Source organism: Anabas testudineus, chromosome 21 (assembly GCF_900324465.2).
Source record: "Anabas testudineus chromosome 21, fAnaTes1.2, whole genome shotgun sequence".
Lineage (NCBI taxonomy): Eukaryota > Metazoa > Chordata > Actinopteri > Anabantiformes > Anabantidae > Anabas > Anabas testudineus.
Window position 1 is genome coordinate 9,670,670 of NC_046629.1, and position 20,255 is coordinate 9,690,924.

Here is a 20,255-nt window from a genome sequence, read left to right on the forward strand (position 1 = left end):
CATCTGGAGCTGAGGGCAAGACAACACTCAAACGTCCCAGGGCCAATTACAGTAGTCAGTCATTCACTCAACCCCCCAAACACCGACACAATAACAGTAGGAGACAAATGTATATGTTTTACAGTTTATGTTTTGCTTCAGTCAAGGGATTCAATTACTACACTCAGCACTTCTGTTAAACTCCATTTGACTCTATTTTACCTCACTCTTTCCCACATAAATCATTTATCCTATCAGAGCTACTCAGGTCTAATGCTTATCAGAACAGCCAATTGTCCACTCACTAGTTTAACTACAGTTAGAGGTGACTTGTTTTAAGTGTTTCCTCTTAATAAAGTGTCAATTAATATTATTATTAGATTAAACAGAGTCGCTTCTGTTTTATCAGTTAGTATTTTTAGAACTGTTGCATTTCCTCATTTGTATTGTGTGATTGGTGGAAAAAAAAAAACATTTAGCAGGTCCATTTGAATCCTCTGATTGACAGGTGCATTTGCAGTAAGAACATGTGAGCAACAAAGTGTGAATGAATATTCCTACACCGTTTTCATAGGTCTGCTATGAACTGAACATTGCTTTATTTTATCCACACATACCCCTTCTCTGCTGGTTGCAGCTGCTTGTCCGCATGCATCACTGTGTACATTGATTCAACATGAACACAGACAATCGTGTGAGCACATTTAGCTTTAGGCAGCATGGCTTTGTGTCTATCTGTATGTGTCCTGTACGTGCTACAGTGTAGAGATGTTTAGGAATAATTGATTTCATCAAATATTCTGATTGTGGGTCAAGTTATTTTTATCTATATACATTTTGTGCTCAAAGGGATTTTCCTGACAAAGACTTTGCACATCTAACTATTAAATCAATAACATTTTTGGAGCTTGTAAAGCAAACACCCTCTGTATTCCAGTTGATGTCTGGACAATGCCTTTGATTTATAGGACAATTCTGATCCTACCAAACAAAATACCAGCAACTCACTAATGAAGAAAGGCTTCATTGAAGTTGGTGCAAACGTATGAGAAAATGTCTGTGTGGACATTGGCAGCAGGTCTGTTTTGGTAAAGTGGTAAAACAGAAGTGGACTATTGTTCGTCAGTCAAACACAGTAGCTCTACTACACACCTGTGCTCTGTCTGCACACGGAGAGGGAGGGCAGCCCATTCAAGCAATAAACATCCAGCTGCAGAGACAAAGAGGTGCCAGCCAGCAGTTAGATAATAATTGTGTAAAAGCAATAATACAGAGGTTCTGTGAGAGTCTCGACCGTTTCACACACTGGAGGGGTGTATGTGTATTTACCAGGTATCCATTAGCACTTTTATAATGCTTTGTTAGTGCGGCAGCAGCGTCTTTAGTTCACCTATAAGAGAAAATCTCCTGGTAAAGAGATCATTCTTTATATTTAACTTTTTTGTCCTTGTCATAACTTCTTTGAAAACCAGAACAGGTTATTATTCCAGAGCTGCACAAATAAACAAATGCCACTTTTCTGATGCAATGTCACCATTACCTAGAGGAAAGCACTGTGTATACTTCCCCTTGCCGCTCATGGGAAGTAAACACAAAGAGCAGAAATAAAAACCTTTGATTCCAGTGGACTGCAGGGAAGTGTGAGTGCACGCGTGTGTGTATACGCATATTAAAATTAGTTTCTGTTTACTCTTGACCTCTGTTGCTGTTCAGGTGATGCATTTCGGTGACGGTGAGATGAATATCAGCAGCTCAGAGTGATAAACCACCAGTTCCCTGTTGTTGATAGGTGACAACTCATAGCACTTCACGCACATCACACACACACACACCTAAATCCCCCCTCCCTCCTAATTGCCCCTGACACCTTTAGGCTTTCCTTCTGCTTTTCAATGCTTTTGCTGCCCTCAATCATGAGACGTGAAGGCGATTAGGAGCATCCCACTTTTGTGTTTAATTTAAAGACTTTGGTCTGAAAGCTGAGATGGTATCTGGCTGGTTCTAATTAAGTTGCTGCAAACAAAGTGGTGCAGCTGTGGATATGGAAGTGTAGTGATGTAAAAATCAACACATTTTCATCAGTGCAGAATCTGATTCTTTTATACAACACTACTGTGATACCCATTCATGCAAAAGAGCATGTAATGACTACGGAGAAACACTGACCTCATGCAAACTATAATTGTAGGAATTTGTTTAGTATCACAGGTAATCAGTATCACTGGTAATCAGTGAGACTATGCAAATTACCTATCAGATGACTTCTCATTAGTGATATTATTACTGATGACATCCGATGGAGGTCCTTCCTTGGCCTGATTCTTCTGTTTTTCTAGGGCCATGTGTATGAATAAATGCGTGTCAGGGGAACAATAAACCTCTGCATATTGCCAAGTTGTAGAGCAGTGTGCAGGCCTGGGTTTCGCTGTTTAAGCTGTGAATGAGCACTCAATGGCACCGCACAGGAGAGTGATACACAGTAAAACTCCGCTGTATGTGTCAGTAAGGCTGCTCATGTTTGTTAAACCATCTTTTGTGCATCTTAAAGAGCCTCGCCGTTTTTTGTTTTGTTTTTGTTTTTTTTCCCACGGGATTCCTGCGATGATCGCGTTACTCCGATAAAGTAACAAAGACAAAAGATTTTCCCCGCTATCATTTCATCCATTTTATCCAAGAAGCATCCAAAAATATGCGTTTAAATCACACATCGTGCATGCACATCTTCTCCCTGCGCCGTTGTGTCCTGCGCGCACCGCTGTGAAGCAGTACATGGAGATCTGCATGGCAATTCTGCGGAAAGCGAACAAAGCCTTACCTAAAAACGGAGTCGGTCCCCGCTGGATGCTGCCGCTGCTGGCCCACGGTCCATTTTTGGCCCCCTGTTCGCCTTGTTGCACAGCGAGCATGCAGCTCGGTTTGGCTCGCCTGAACTCTCCCTTCACTGTGAAGATATCCACTACTACGCCTACCGGAGCGGAGGGGCTGTGTTGTCTCTCACATTGTTGCTGGCCTTTTTTCTCCCATCCAAGGCAGAAATACAGGGGGCGGAGTCAGCTGGACTTTTTTTTTTATTTCTAGTGAGGCAGGAGGTGGCTTGTTGGCCTTGAGGAAAGGATCGAGGAAAGCAAAGGTACATGACTTGAGCAATACCTTCACATTGGACATTTGGAAACAGATCTGTCCAATTCAAGTGAATGTTAGATGAGAAGATTGACTCCACTACCAAAAATGTTCCTTAAAGCATGGCTTTAGTGGTGTGATAAAAATGGCAATACCTGCAGAGAAGAAGTTTTCCTCACCTCGTGAACCCCAGATAGGCAACTAAAGCAAGATCTTCATGAATCAGCCTTTTTTTTTTTTTTTTTTTTGCTATTGTAAAAATGTGAAGCACATATAAAGGTGAGGCATGCAGGTCCTAGATGTTTGATGGGTAAATATCACAGTTCATTGAAACAAACAGTCCTCAGCAGGTCAAGCGATGACATTTACCTGAGCCATGTGTAGTAATAGTACAGCAGAAAGAGCTGATGGGCCATGCTGTAGATGAAGTTTTAGTTTCTTTTAGCGACTACTGGAGGATGATTTGTGGTCAAGATTTGTGAAACTGAGTCATTCTTTCCTCAGAAATGCAGATAAAACAGGCTAACCCAGACATGACATCATGACTTTATTTTTGATATGCTGCCCGGTGTTGCATAATATTTACCAAGTAAATATGGAACCATTTTTTCCCCCTTCTTCCATTAAGAAAGCAAATGAGTTCATTTCAGATTATATAGAACTGCTCCTATGAGGAAACATGAAGAGAAGTGAGAAGAGGCACAACTGGCCAACATTTTACAACAACAAAAAAAAGGTTTAGAGACGTCCAGAAAACTTCACAAAAGTGTGAACGTTTTTCTTTTTATTGACATTAATCATTGTGAAACCCCTGACATTCATCTTGTAATCCATCACACGGGGACTTTCAACCCCAAGATTAGAAGCTACACATTTAAATAATTTATCCATGGTGCTTCTCTGGATAGAGATGAATGAAAATCAACTCAACTCCTTCAGGACAGCCACTGTCATGCATGTCAAGTTAAAACAAGTCCGATGTTTTTAAAGCCCAACAGGTAAAAAGTTGTGTTTCACAAACGTGGCGCAGCTGCTGAAATTGAAACCTGTCCCCACGTAGAAACTGAAACCTGCAGGTGCCCAGAGGATGACAAAAAACAATGTGGTTTTAGACTCTGTGCTCTGTTATGAACAAATATATCTATATTTACTTTAACCAAAGCCAAAGAGGCAAGACGTGCAGTGATATGGTCCCTCTGCTTTGTTAAAAACTAGGCAGAAGGTGGATATTAGGGCAAGTAAAGAAGATTCACAGCAGGGTGGATAAAAGAACTAATTAGTCATTGACAAGAAATGTTATAGGATTATTTACAGGCAAATCGGTTTTACATTTTTGAACAAGACATAATTGCAACCGGATTAAGTTTTCTATTAACATAATGAGGCTATGTTGACAATCCAGTTTTCTTCTCCACCAAAATATCAGATCTTGCAGCACAATATCCAATTCAGTGGAATTAAACTTCTTTATGGTTGGGTTGAGGCACTCACAGCACTTGGTTATGTTTAGTTATTGTTCAGTGTTAAAACGTCTACATTTGTAAAAGTTAGGAGCTGTGATGTCAAGGTCATAATAATAACCTTTGACTAGGGTTAGTTATTCAAACAATCGTCATCATGCTTATAAAGAAACCACTCTGACTCATGGAAAGAAACCTTGTGATGTTTTGTTGACCATGTATCCCTGCCAACAAAACATCACTATTCCTTCAGCTGACTTGTCCCTTAAAACAACTTTTTTATAGATTATGGTTGTATGTGTGACGTATTTTAACATAAGAGCAGTTTAAAAACCTGTCCGGTACCATAACCTATTGTTGTAGAGTAGTTAACCATTACTGTCTTACTGCTGCATAAAAATATGAATGTTTGCATAATATCTTAACGTGCATGTGTGTGAGAGAGAGCGAGTGAGGGAAAGACAGGGCTAGCTGTTATTGTGTCGTGCTGGGATCGGCAAACGTAATGCGGGTCACGCGTTTGTGCGCTGCTCTCTTAATTGCCTCATCAGTAAATGTCACACGTTCAAATGGCTCCATTTATTTATTCGTTTGTGCTCCATCAGATGCAGGCGCTGCTGCTGCTGCTGCATGCTGCAATTACTGCTGCACAGCCAAATGTGCCAATGAATAATAAATCACAGCACAAAGAGATCAAACCAGCTGTCTGTGATCCGTAAGTCCAACTGGAAAGTAAACTTGCAAGTAGATGGTGTTTACAGGAGAAGCGTCCTCTTTAAGCATGAAACACTGAAGGATGCTCAGATGGCCTCTCGGAGGACAGAGGAGGAACATTTATAGTGTGTAAAACTTAGTAAATATTGCCCCCAACCACATACACCCAAACACAAACATCCGGATAAACACAAATATGGATCAGGGAATTTGCACGGATGCTCAAAACGTTGCCTTGAAATAATGCAACCAGAGGCATTGGCTCCATTGCACACATGCTGTTCTCTTCAGAGCGAAGCTCAAAAACAGGGCATTTGGAGGCAGATGACTCACACTGAACACTGGTGTGTTCAGACTGAAAAAGGAGAGAGTGAGTGGGCTGTGGGAAATGTGTTTCTGGCCCAGAGCAGTATGTTGAGACCCTTGTGCTGATCTGTCGTCTTTGTTGAAAACCTGACTCAGGTGCTTGTCATTGTCCAGGTGCGTGTCAGTCAGCACACTTCATTATACTGCAGCCTTTGTAGGGGAAGACGGAAAAAAGGAATTTTGAAATGAGGGAGAGATGTGTGTATCCAGGTGTGACATGGTGTGTGCATGAATGTAAGAAGTAGGAAGAAGTGTTTTTAAGTGTGCATGAAAATACACGTTACACTTCTCAGTCAGCATCCTCTTTAGTTTAACATACACTGGAAGACAAAATGTGTGCACTAACCTGTGTCTGTATTTTCTCATTCAGCATAACCTTATCTTAAAAAATGAATTCTTGGAAATGCAGCATGTAGGCTGATCATGTAAAAGCCATTAAGCTTCAGCACCAACTCACGAGCTTTACCAAATGTAATGCTATCTCAGTTGTCTCCGTTTGGCTGGGGTTGATGTCTGAACCTCACAAAAGAGCAGCACAGAGCCTCCAGCATTTCACGTGCTCTCACACAGAGCATGTGTCACACCTGTACAGAGCTTCCTCTGATAACATAACATATATGTTATATCATTTAAAAAGCATTAATGATCACCCCAAACACATAATGCTAAACTAACAATCTTCTTAACGACAGATGAGAAACCATATCCTACTGAACTCTTAGTGTAGATTTCACTCGTCACAAAACCCACATGTCAGGTCTGTTGTGTCTAGTTTCAAGATGAATGCTGTTAGAGGAGTTTTAGCAAATGATCAATTGACTACTAGGTTGTCTCTTAGTGCTATAATATGCCATCTTATTGTTACCTTCCTGTTAATAGGAAGGTAACAATAAGAAAATTCCCTTTATATCAGATCTTTTCCCTTCATTCTTTTTTTTTTATAAGATATGATGCTATCAAAACGTTGGGTCAAGTCACCGCTGACATCCTGTTCCCATGCGCTCTGGGCTTTTTGTCTGTGGTTTTAAAATCAAATCATTACCACCAGCACTACCCACATCATCGCTACCTGCGTAATCATCATCGAGACTCAATGAGTGTGCTATTGAGATGAATCAGAGAGCAGTCAAAGCTTTCTTCCACTGCTAAAATCATATCTGAACATCTGGCCATCTCTCTGATGTACCACACTTTGCTGCTCGTCTCAGCTAATTGTGGCCATTAGAAACCTGCGAGAGCGTGACGGTTTCCATGGCGATGCACTGATGTGCTTGGGTGTTTCGAGCCTTCAATATCCTGGTCATTTCGTGCCATCTGTTTCTCGTGATCGCAATATCTCGACTGATTTAGTAATTATGTGAGTCAACATATTACAAAAGCCTTGCTGACTTAATGGGCTTGTTCACATCATCATCAAATGCTGGTGGAGGTGTCTGATGAGGGGTGGACAGATTGAAGTATGAGACTTCTGAGAGCATTTTATTTGGTTCAGTCCTCACCCACTACAGAGTGATAAGTAAACAGCAAGTGATGTAGTGAAATGACAGCAGGTGGGTAACTTCGCCCTGAGCAGAGTGTGAAGAGAGACAGTCAAATCTGGAGGCTATAGGCCATTTGATGGGTCTGATGCGCTCATCTCTGAAAAGAAGTTGCCAAATGATCTGCCGGTAATGGTCTGGAAATATGATTACCACACTCTGTACTTGATCTATTTTATAGCAGTGTTGTTATTTTTAGAGACTAACACTTAACAGAAGCCTTGTTTATGGGAGTTGTGCATTTAGAGTCACAGTAAGAAGGAACCAAGTCCTTGGCCAATAGCTTTATCACACTGTGCATAAACAAAGTGAGTCCTATTTTAACATTTGCAAATTAGCACTAACTATAATGTCTAACTGAGGCTGATGAGGTTATCGGGGGTGTTACAGGTTGGAAACCACTGTGAACTGCTGGAAGAAATGCATTAATGTCCTGGTGATTTAAACCGTATGGCTGCACAGTTCGAAGGTTGATAATGATGATAAGTGGTAATTGTTAAATAATTAGCTTTCTCTGAGTGGAAAAACAAAAACATACCTGTCTTGGTGTTAACTTACCAGAGCTGACAGTGAGTCTGAGGAACAAGAGACGTTGATAGCACCATATTTAAAAAGAAAGTTACATACTGGTGCTTTGAGATTAAGTATACTGTTAGTAAGGAACCTAAAGCACAAACCAAAATTTAGACACAGTTGCATTTCTGCTTTACTGAGGTTCAATCAACGTCTCCACCTCCTCCTCATTGATTAACCCTTTCCACTGCCACTCTTCATAACACAGATATTTGGACATGACTCAGAACTGGGGGAAATTACCAGTAGATCTATATAAAGAGATAAAGAAAGTGATAAGTGTGGAAAATGGTTCATGTTTCAGGAACCAGTAACCGTTGTCAAGATATTTAAGTTTGAATCAAAGTAGTGGACCAACACACCGAGATCATGGTTCGAAAGAAAAACACTTCTTCACACACATTCTCACAAAATCAGCAATTTTAATCATTTCACTTTAGCCGTCATAACACGCCTCCAAACCGCACTGCCTTTGTGAGCTTTGCTTGTCAGATGAATGTATCACTTGTAGACTAACCACAGTCAGTCTCTAAAAATAAATTAATCTATTAACGAGGATTTTTTTCCACCTGACAACATGCGACAACTGACCTTGTTATCATGATCTCAGAGAAACTCACTGTGACTTTATTGGAGCTGTAAAATGGTTTGGTCGTCTTTGAAAGGCAGTTTAATTAAGGTTCCAGTGCTTCTTTTAAGAGCTTGAAAAATATCTTGTTGGCAAGACAGTAGGGATCATAGGTAGGGTGTTTATTTGTTTATTTTTTTTTTATTGAAGGCTGTGATAGTGGGTCAGGTTACTTGTTACTCTGCTCTCTTCAAAACAATGCTATAATGGGACAAAATTTCCCCTCAGAGTAACTAAGAGCCTTTAATCTTTTTCATCATCATCATCATCATCATCATCCTGAACAAAGATGGGTCTTTAGACAAAGGAGAGAAAGAGGAAACTGAACAACAGGAGGGCTGTGGACGTTGCATCAAAGAGTGACATAAGAGAAGGTGACAACGGTCAAGCGAGTCCACAGGAGCCACTGCCAAACCCACACAGAGACACAGACTGTGTTGAAAGTAAAACCTTTGGCTATAGTTCCAACAGGATCCAAACACCACAAGATGACAGATACCACCCTGAATTAAAATGCACGACCATTTAATCTGCCTCTGCTGTTTTAATACTGTGCTACATTAAAACATTATGTTTGGAAGAGTACCAGAACCACAGGGCTCATTCGAACAACGCACCGCAAGCTGATCATGGCTAAAAATGTTCACTGCAAACCTGAGATGTCACCACTTGGACACATTACTGAGACAATGTCACTACTACTTATGAAATGTAGGCAGAAAAAGACAAAAAGAAAAATCTTGCTAAAATTACTTTTGTCCACAGATATAGGGTACTAATGGCTTTCTCTTCACTTCAATTCACTTTCTTCACTCCCACATCTCTTTTCTGTCGTCTCAATATTACCTGTGCATTAGGAGTAGCTGGGTGGGTAGTAGGTAAAAGATGTGTTGCATCGTTTCCACATTTCCTTCAGTGCTCAGCACCAATAAGGGAAAATGCCTCATCATTACCAGAGCAGACTCCTGACACCTCTAACTGACCTCTAACTGTAACAAAGACCCCAATGTGCGCTTCAATAAGCACCATTATCCCACATTTAGACCTCCTGCCAATGGGAACAAGACTGTTGGCCCATTTCTGTTTCATGTACTGACCTTAGACACCTAAGTCAAATCACCCATGCAGTTTCATTTATAGTTTGTAATGCACTATTTAATCATTAAGCTCATAAAGTGCAATAAAAGTTTGGAAAACATGCAAGTAATTTGTTTTGTATATCAAACCTCATGCTCTCCCAGGTTGTTTGACGTAATTTGTGTGATGGTCCTCTATCATCTGACTATTTGACACCATCACAGAGCAATATAAATTATGGCGATGGGTGTTTTTACAGTCCATCACAGTGATGGAAACAAGTATGTATGGAAATTTGAACATAGAATTTGTTTCACTTGATCCACAGGGCAATTGAACCCCACCAGCTGCTGTCACTTGCAGCTTTAGTCATTTATTCTGCTGTTTTCACAGCAGTGCTGGACCCCATGTTGTTTCCCTGAGATTTCTTCACAGTGTACCTGTCAGTTCCGGGGAGACGGCAGCTCCTCTCCCAGAGCATCAACATACGCCAATGCCAGACTCACCTTTTGTCACTTTTAGTCCTCTCTCTCTCCCTGTGTCTCCTGGGCTTCATGCTTGTTTTCTTCTATTTATTTCCTCTTCACAGTATTTCCTGCACAGACTTCACACTTTTGGAAACAGCAATTAGTCTTCTTTCTACAAATCTGACAGTGTGAGGTCACACTTATCACAATCTGATGAGATTTCAGTTTGATGCCACATTTCTGCAATTCCTTACAAGCTCTACTGTCATCCCATAACAACCCTACCCAGTGTGTTTACCTTTTAATGTTCCATTTTTAACAACTACTTAATAAGATGGCTCCATCCGTCTCTCTTTGACTTTGTCCTTCCCTGTTCTCGCTCTCCCTTGATCTCTCTTTCATTTCCTGGCTCTGCTTGTAGTCTGCCTGTTATCAGACTGATGTAAGCTGGATGTAATACCTTTAATGATTACATGTTGTTGATAAGATAAGCCTTCTTGACTCCATGTGTAAACCTCTCTAATATTGTTTCCACAGAAACAGTGTATGAAGAATAATGTGGCTTGGGCCTAAGTATTAATTTCAATAAAAACAACAACTCACAAAGCTGCACTGTGTTTGTAATTGGGCATGCACACAACACAACAACACACTGTTGGTTTATATTGTGGGGACTGCAGCCAGATACTGTGTCACACTCCTTTCTCCCCCAATCTCGTTTGGTTTAACTGGAAAAGACAAGGATGATGGTGGTTGCTTTAAAAGCAACACATCCCCAGGCAGGCATGGCTCTGTCTGGTCCTCCATTATATTGCTGCACTGCCTTGTGCTAGTTTGGAACTAGGTTGTTTCCATGGCAACCGAGTATTTGATGGACAGGCCTGTGTATGATGGCCGGTCCGCTGTGAGAGTTTCCACCCTCTGCTGTCTGACAAACAGGAAGCTATCGATCTCACATGCATGTATATCTACCCATTAATATATGCAAGCGTGCACATGTGATGCTTTCACTGTCCACCAACTGTAGGAATTCAACGGTTGCATTTACACCCCCCATGCAGCACATCTACTTTTAGGAACAAACGCCTACAGCCTATTTATTTATTTATTTATTTTTACAGCCAATTCTACAAGCCCACAGTACAGTACATACAAACACAAAGGAATTTGTGTCTCTGACGTGTGAAATTTTGGCTTATGTGTAATTTCGCTTCGTCATATGAGACAGCACACAGAAAATAAACAAAGCTCTCAGACAAAAACACGGCAATCTGTTATGTTTCTCGGTCTGCTATTGCAGTATGCATTCGTGTAAGATATAATTCATGTACCGTGCGATGATGTTCACTGAGTAAGACCCAAGTCAGACCTCCTCTGGCTATGTTTACCAGTACAATAACAAGTTAGATACTTGTAATTTACTAGCATTTTCATTCCACGTTACTTTGCGCTTCTACTGCACCACGTTATTTGTAGACATACTTTTTCTGTCTTAAAGCCATTTGACAGCAGTTACTTCACATATTCAGACTTTATTTACATAACTTATCATGATATATTTATGAAATATGATTCATTTAACTACACAACAGTGATCTATGCACTTTTACTTCAACTACTACAATACAATTTTATCATTCTAGTATTGCTACTTTTACTTACTACTAAATCATTCAGTAGTTAGTAGACATTTGTGTGTAGTCAGATTACAAATAGTAGTGATTCTTTACAATCAACATGTAGAAACTCAGAGATTTCAAAGACTGCCTTCAGACACAGCTCTGAGCAATTTCCTTTTTCCTGACAAATTTCATTATTTTTAAAATAGATAATTCAGCTTTTTTTCATGCCGGGAAGCATTGTGAACCACAAATCTCTCTCTCTTCCTGAGTCTTCTTAAAATGTTTCGTCTTTTCTTCCCAGTTATTTTGAAAAGGGATGTATCAAAGTGTCTGGCAGTCAGAGGCACCAAAGCCGTCTTTAAAGGATTAGAGTGAGTAGGATGAGATTTTTTCACTTCTATTCCCTTTATCTTTCCTCTCTAGCTTCACAGTGCACGAAAGCCATATTGTTATTATCACTAATTTTGTACTCAGGTTCTTAAGAAATTGCTAACAGTTCCCTTTTCTGAACAACAGCAGCAGTATAAAAGCAGACTACTGTGAAAAACTACTGCGAATGTACTGTATGTTTGACAGTGTGATTCCCTTCCTGCTGGACTCTCAGCTCTCAACACTGTATCTCAAGACCTGCAGGTCACAGACAACATCTGCCTTGTTTAGACATTCACACGGAGAGCAGGACCCACACACAAGAGAACAACCTGTTTTTTTATGCAACATTATTACCTTTAACAAGACTAAATGCACATACATTTTACATCCAGAGCAAACATCCAGTTCAAGATACACTGTGCAATATGTTGATTCTTCAGCTGCTGAGGTCAAGGTATGTTTTTATTTGGCACACAAGTTAATACCATCTCTACAATGGCTTTTTGATGGAGCAGATGGCCTACTCAGAATGTAGTAGCGTGTGACATGGAAGTTTCGGGCAATGATGATTTGCATGACAAAAAAAAAACATCACGTAATGATACTAAGATGAACAGTAGCTCTGAATGAAACCGCCTCAGCCTTCTGCATGATTTCACAGCATGAGCGTCTTTGCCATACCTCAGTATAAAGCAGCACAACAGTCAACACAGCAGACATGCACTATGTGACTGGTAGTCACTGTTGAGGATAGTTGTTGTTAGACAGCATAGTTCTGCTTATTTTTGCAGCTTGAGACAGGATGACATGCATCCACAGCATCTATGCTACATAGGAACTATGTACAAATACACACTCAGACCAGCACACACAGTGTGTGACACCCTTGACCACATTGACCACCACTGCCGCTTTATGAACGTGTGATTTCGAACGGCACCGTGTAATTTCACTCTGTATAGGCTTTGCATGCCTGTTTCTTTTCTCCGAAACTGTTTAGATTCTCCATCAGATATAATGAGGGAATATGGAAGCCAAACTAGAAGTTTGAAATAGTAAAAATGAGAAAGACTCCCTGCTACTAAAAGAGACAGAAAGACTGATTTAGCAGAGCAGAATTAGAGATTGGAAGACAATAATGGGACATGTTTAGATGGTAATTACATATTTAGCTGTGGTTCTCGTGAGAAGGAATGAAGGAGTAAATTCACATTTTAGCTCAACATCTATAACGTCTATTTATACATCTAAATAAAAGCATGGCTTAAACTATGTATATCACGACAACAAAAACAACAAAGCAGCAAAGCACATTCTTCCTCAGAATAATTTTCTATAGCCCGTGCTTGTTCTGTCACTAGACAACAAACGCCGTGATATGAATGTACAAATGTCACCAGCTAATTGTTTCTTCTGCTGTCACTCCAATTAGCAACTGCCTGCTTTTCTCTGACACAAATATTTTAAAGGCACAAAAATGTTTTGCAAGCTAACATGTGTCAAACATATGCTGATGCCAGCTTACCAAATAGAGCCAAATGAAAGTGATGCCATTACAGTTTTGATACTGTAGTACTTGCTAATAAACAGGTACCACAGAGATACATTGCACTAGAAGATAATTAAACAGAGATTATCAAAGTTATTGCATTTTATCTGTACGAAATATCAGAGGTGACAGAAGTAAACAAACTCAATACTCAAGTAAAACAGCAAATACCGGCCTACTAATATACTCCCTGGCAAGTAGAATTACCCCTTCATAGTCATATACATTCATACATATTATAAAATGTGTGCATATATAGCAATAAAAAATCAAATCTTTGGGGATAAAAAAATTCACATTTGTGTTTTAAACTGCAAACCACTCAATGTACTTCCAGGTTGTTAATCGAATACATCATAATTTATTATTTAATTTTGGATTACCTGATTAATCACCTAATATAACTCTGTAATATGTTACAAAGGTCTCATATAACATGTAAATGGAGAAACAGGGGACAAATTCTATTTGTAAAATCTTCTGTAACTTTAAATGTTTATTTTACTTACATATCTGTTCACCTCAAATCTAGTGCAAACGCTTACATTAGACATTTGCATAATTTATTTCAAACATTTTATATTATATAATAGGTACTGTACTGCTTCATATTGACTCCCAGCAGCAGAAGATGATTCAGCTCAGGGCACAATGAGTCTCCCACAGCTACACATAATGATACCCAACAGACTCATGTCACTAAAATGGGATGGGATGAAATGCACAGCAGAACAGATGCCATAGAGTGAAATGGCAATAAGAAAGTAGAACAGGAGGAGGCTGAGTTGGTGAAGCTGCCAAAAGATTGATGTGCAGCAGAGAGGCAGAATAACCAGCAGGAGAAGCATTATGAGTGAGATTATGAGCAAAGACCATTGTCTTAAAAAACATTTCTACATGAACATGGTTGCTGAGTTTGAATATGAGTTATGATTATTAACACTTAGACAGTTTGAGGAACTTTTAATACTCCCTAAATAACCACAACTAACCTAAAGTAAGAGGAAGCTGTTCCTGAGTACTATCAGCATGTTATATATATTAGATATGTTTTAGCATTTGGCTTCTATACACCACTACAGTAAATTTTAAATAAAAATAGCTTTTGCAGCATGATTTAGGCCCTTATCCACCTGTAATATGAAGTGGTGTCCTATCAGTTGCGAACCCTTTAGCTAAGTGTGACCTCTACAAAAATATATTAGCATTCACATTATCTATCAACATCATTGACACAGTTCCATTGGCGGCCATACATGCCCATGTCATAACACTGCCCTCACCACGTTTGACACATGACACTGTACGCTTTGGATCATGAGCTGTTCCTTTCCTTTTCCAATCAAGCCTTTCTGTTCTTCGGTGATACCAGTGTTTTGCACCTTGTTGCGATATTGGGCTTATTGTTGGAGAAGCACCTCAATGTTGAGAAGCTGGGGTGAGAAGATGTCAGAAATCAGCAGGTGACTGAGGAGATGGTGGAGACTAGTAGATGACTTTAGAAAGCCGGCTAGGCTCGACAATGATAAACCAAATACACAACAGTGACATCAGGCTTCATTGTATTGATGCTTTATATCTGGTCATTTAAACGTCAGTCCACTGTACAACTGGCTGATATTTGTGGACAATCTCATGTCACCCATGTGCAATAAAAGGGTACATCTATGAACCATGCAGGAGTTTGTGGTGACCCCCTGCATTTCTCATTTTCTTTCTCTTGATTGATTTTCAGGCTTTGCAATGGCACACATGATGCGGTGTGGCAGAGAGGCATTTGGAAATATATACAGTGCAGCTCGAATTTGCTTTTGCCCATTTTTGCCCACCGTCTCTGTGACCTCCCGCTTTAGGCGGCTCAGAAGCAGCCATTAGGAGCCTGGAATGAGACGGTCTTTCTGTGTACTCACCCAAGTGTGACAGCCAGTTGGGGTGGGGTGGGGATACATGGATCATCCCAGATCCATTCAGGGCTTTCATCCAGAGTGTTTGCCTGGCATAATGCCCCTAAAAGGTCACCAGTATGTGAGATAACATTTATACAGCCATGTCATGCTTGGATGGACCACTTTGGATGAAGAAAGAAAGCAGCAACAAAGCAGTGGTTGGTAAGGAGAGTCTGCAGGTGTTATTTATCTCACTGCTGCATTGTTTGTTTTCATTAATTTGAGAGATGTTTGGATTGATTACATTGGAAATTAATGTGGTGTTTGGTTAAGATTAATCTGAATGAAACATTCACCTTTTAGTACATCAGTGTCACCCCTTCCTTGGAGAGAAGGGGTGACACTGATGTAAAAAATGAAGGGCTAAGGATTAAAATAAATACTGTAGGTAAAGATTCAAAAAGCAACAGTTTTTGATTAACAGTTAGTGGAGGAAAAGATAGATTATTGTTGGATTAAATTTGCATAGACCCTTAAAAGATGAACAAGCCCTCAGTGAGGAGCAATAAATGTAAGACCTGAAGCAGAGACAGACGAGAGCAAGTATTGTCATACATGAGCTGTATACCCAGGGCTGATACACAGCTCAACTTCACTGTTTGGACTCACTCTCGTTTGTCTCATCAAATTAAGTAGGGAAACAAGTAACAACTGCTGAGCCAAATATGAATGTGATATACTGACTTACAGTACTGAAGCCAATTGAACCAGTTCTGCCCCAGTCTGGGTCCTGCTGATAGTCAGACTTAATTCTCGTAAACATTTTTGGTATTTGTCAAAGGCAAAACATCTGTGCGACGTGGTGGAAATGTGGTGCAGCTTATCTAGTTATCTAGTCTTTGTAGGTTTCAGTTAGTCGTTATGTGTGAAGGCAGTTACACAAGGTCGAGTGGAGTATTGAGCCATAACGTATTTCTAGTGTTGAGTTAAAACATCTATTCAAAAGCTCAGACTTCAAACTTTATTTGATTTGGAAACCAGAAGAGTCAAGATTTGTGAAGTGTGCATCTATTTTGTTGTGTGTGAAGACATTTTGTACTGATTGATTGTACACAGAAATGTATGACTGGATGTCATCAGTAAATAAGTTGATATCATCGTTCATGATCTTCTTGTGGTAAATACAAGTAAAGTACAAGTGACTATGTTGCCACGAGTAATTTCTATTGTATTCCCTTTTCTCTTCCTTTGACCTTTTTAACATTAATAAATTGCTTGGATAGAAAACACTGGTATTCAATTACTCAGAACTATCAACTCAGCTGTGTTTGTAATCTTCAGGATACTAAGACTGTTTAATGAGGAGATTTTAATGGGAACATCACACTTCAGTATAATTAAGATAGACAGCAGTCCACCAGTTGGTCAATCATACAAATTCATGCTGAGCTGCCAAACAGTGTTCAAACAAACCAACTTCATTTAAGATTCGAGTGAGTATCACTTGTTTTTGAAAATACCAAAAAATGCCAGGCTGAATGACCGTTTGGGGAATGGTCCACAAGTCACCCAGAATTTTTCCCTTTGATGATGCAGTCATATAATCCATGGCATTTTGGGATTAAACACTTCACTTTGTATAAACCTCAAATAGCTTCAGTGAAGTAGATGATGCAAAATATGCAGCATACTCTATAATACCTCAAATGGTGTGGGCTAAGGTTATTTTAACAACCTTCAAGCTTCTTAAGGAGAATCAAAAACGAAATGGGGAACTGAATGTAATGTGGAAAGAAGAACCTTAAAATTATTGAGTGGATTATAAATAATTCATTTATCCATTAAGGCTTAGACTAGGTTTAAGAGTTCTGAGGAAAAAAAAACGATTTCAACGGGAAGTAGACTGGTGTTGGTTTTACCGTCCATGTTTTACACATGAAGACAGCTGCAGGAAGCCATTGAGGTTCATATGCAGTCATTTAGTTAACATGACAACAAACTGAACAGAAGTGACTTCCTGCAAGTAACCTTTGGAAGAACTCAATTCAAATGACAGTGTTACATTTAAGTAAAAAGCAAAACTGTGTAGAAGCATCTGTGACCAGACAGGAGTAGAGATGACTCCTCGTTTCACCCTGTGGCACTTAAACTTTTTACTTATGAACAGCAAAAAGTCATCATTGAAATAAACGAAAACAGAATTGTTTCGACAGAACTTGGTTATTATCTGATCGACTTTTTACTTGTTAAGAGTTTGCGACATCTCTTTCACTTCATATATTTCTGTACAAACATACAAGAGTCTTGTGGTTAAGATTAGATTTCGTAGAAGTGAGAAGTTGGAAGTTGGAAAGCCGAACCTGCCGTTGACTTCAACCACAGTTTCATCTCAGCTGTGTAGATGTAAAACACACAGACACAGTAATGACAACAGTAAATTGCAGATTATTTGGCATTTTCTGACTGCGATACAGAACTTCACTTGATGCCATATCTACTCCCACACACTGGCATCACAGTCTTCACCGCATGAGTGTTCACCAGGGTTTCCTTGGGTTAATATATGAAAGCCTAACATTCAGAACCAGGATACGCAGCTGCATTTTATATCTGTGTACTTTAACCTTGATAAAAACAGTACAACTCTGTGGGGATTCAGAGACTGCTGGTGGGAGATGTTTGGTCACATGAAAGAGCAGCTGCATGAAATGAACTTTCCCTGAGGACCTGGCTGCTGCTTCTGATACTCCTACAGGCACACCATAGGGAGAAGGCTGAATAAGCATTATAGCATGGCAAAAAAACATGACCTTAAGGTTCAGCCCATCTGCAGCAGTGACCCCACCCAACCCCGAGCCAGTACACTTGTGCCTGCACGTGGGATTTAACTTTAAAACATTTCCTTTTGGTCATTCTCCCTCCCTCTCCATGAGTTTGTCTTCCTTTGCATGTATATCTGTACTTTTGTTACAGTCAATTTGCAAGATAATCCACCTTGAGTATTTTTTCTCATGACATTTTCCTCCAGTATCATGTGCGCAATCTGAGAGTGAAAGAATGTTTTTCATAACAAAAGATACGAAGCTTCCTGATCAGACAGGATGCTGATCAGCAGAAAGTTTGCAGAGCTCACCACAAACAGCTGGCGTGTTTGTGAGTGTGTGTGTGTGTTTGTGTGGGCCATTAGTATTGAAAAGTGGAAATGTTAAACAGTAAACATCAAACCCTTCAGTTTACGTCTATATTTAACCTTTAATATAAAAAATGTGTCTTTATTACATTAAACCTTGTTAAACATGTTGTGGCATAAAACAAAAGTCAATCTTATGATTTGAATATAGACACGTGGCAGTTGTTTTTATATTATGCTACAGGCCGCTTTTGCATTCAGTGTAATTACTGTGTGGTCTTGGTGTCAGATAAGATCAGTCATGTTATAACAAGACACTTGTTAAAACAAACTGAATTATGTAGTAAAAACAAACAGTATGTGTAATTTTTTCATTAAAATGTGAAAATTACTTAAAACAAGTAAATTCTAGCTTAATCTATTTTATTTTGTGTTTCGGCAATAGCAATAAACAAGGATGACACTACTGAGCAAAGGGATAGCAGTTACACTGACACTGCTGCAATCTGCAATCTGTATCATTCATATCGTTTTTTTACAGATGTAAGCTTATATAAGTCCTGTCTGCCAAAAGAAACATTACTTTCCTCTTTACAGTTTCCTGTTTGAGGCATTTGCAAATGTACTTCCTGTGTGACTTCCTGCCTGGCTAGAGAACCAGTGACAGGGGTTACAAGTTTGTCTCGACTTCATTTCCTGGGGGCACGGGAGGGGTCCCGACAAATGGGGAAGCAGAAAGTGGTAAACAATCAGTGGTGGGCGAGTCGTGATATATGGCCGAGTAAAACGACCAAGTGCCAAAAGACGACAGACAAAGATCTGAATGTGCAGTGGTGTGATGGATGAGGGGAGTGGGGGTGGAGCAGAAAAAGAGACGTAGAACAGAGCAGAGTAAGGGGGTGACCGCATCCTAGATGTGCAGACAACAAAAGGCAAGATGTCATAGTGGGAAAGTTAGGGGAGGGTGTATGAGTCAAGCAGAGGGTGGGTGTTAGCAGGGGGGTCGTAACGGAGACTTCACTTACATTTAAACACAACCCACAAGCTTGTTTTACAAATCTTAAATCTAGTACTAAAATATTAATTGACATCACTTCAATGAAAATTGAATCATGTGTATTTTTCTTTTTACCTTTGTTGTCATTTCATAAACAAATTGAAGCAGGTGATTTTAGACTTAGCGGACTAAACTTTATATTTAATGTTTCAGTTAAAAATCACAGATTAATTTTTATTGCATTTTAAAAATTAGGTTTATAAATGATTTAAACAAAATTGATCAACGCACATTGTTTTAAATCAAATATTTATTCTTTATGCACTGCAGATCAGGCAAAAGGAAAATATAATGACTGTGTTACAACTGTTAGTCCGTATGTTTCGAGAGAGAAATCTCAGAAGGTTTGCGATGAGTTCAGTCAAAGTCCTATAACTTTGGTGATCCTGTGACTTCTGCCTCAAAAACGATGTATGTCATTAGGTTTCAACTAATAATGTTACAATGTGGGTCACAAGAAAGCAAATAAATCTCATTTTACATCTTATCATCAGTTCCTGCTCATTTAGTTCACACATGACGCTTTGTCTTTGTTTAAACACTGAATGACTGATCAATTAATAAATAAATAAATAGTGGACAGAAAACTGAAAATACTGGCTGGAGGGGCCCATTTAATCATGAATATTCAGTGTGTAGTCATCGTCTCTAATGGACCAGAAAACAACACTGAATGCGCTGATGAGTACAAGTAACAATACAGAGCGAGTGCAGAAA

The 20,255-nt window shown here is 39.5% G+C and overlaps 1 protein-coding gene across 1 annotated transcript in view; it reads right to left on the reverse strand.

Moving 5' to 3' along the window:
- The window catches only part of st6gal2a (ST6 beta-galactosamide alpha-2,6-sialyltranferase 2a), a 33,023-nt gene extending 30,018 nt beyond the window's left edge, over window positions 1-3,005 (reverse strand). The window contains exon 1 of the mRNA XM_026375894.1: window positions 2,795-3,005. The gene's annotated coding sequence lies outside the window, so the exon portion shown is untranslated. The remainder of the gene's footprint in view (window positions 1-2,794) is intronic.
- Window positions 3,006-20,255: the final 17,250 nt, after the last annotated feature.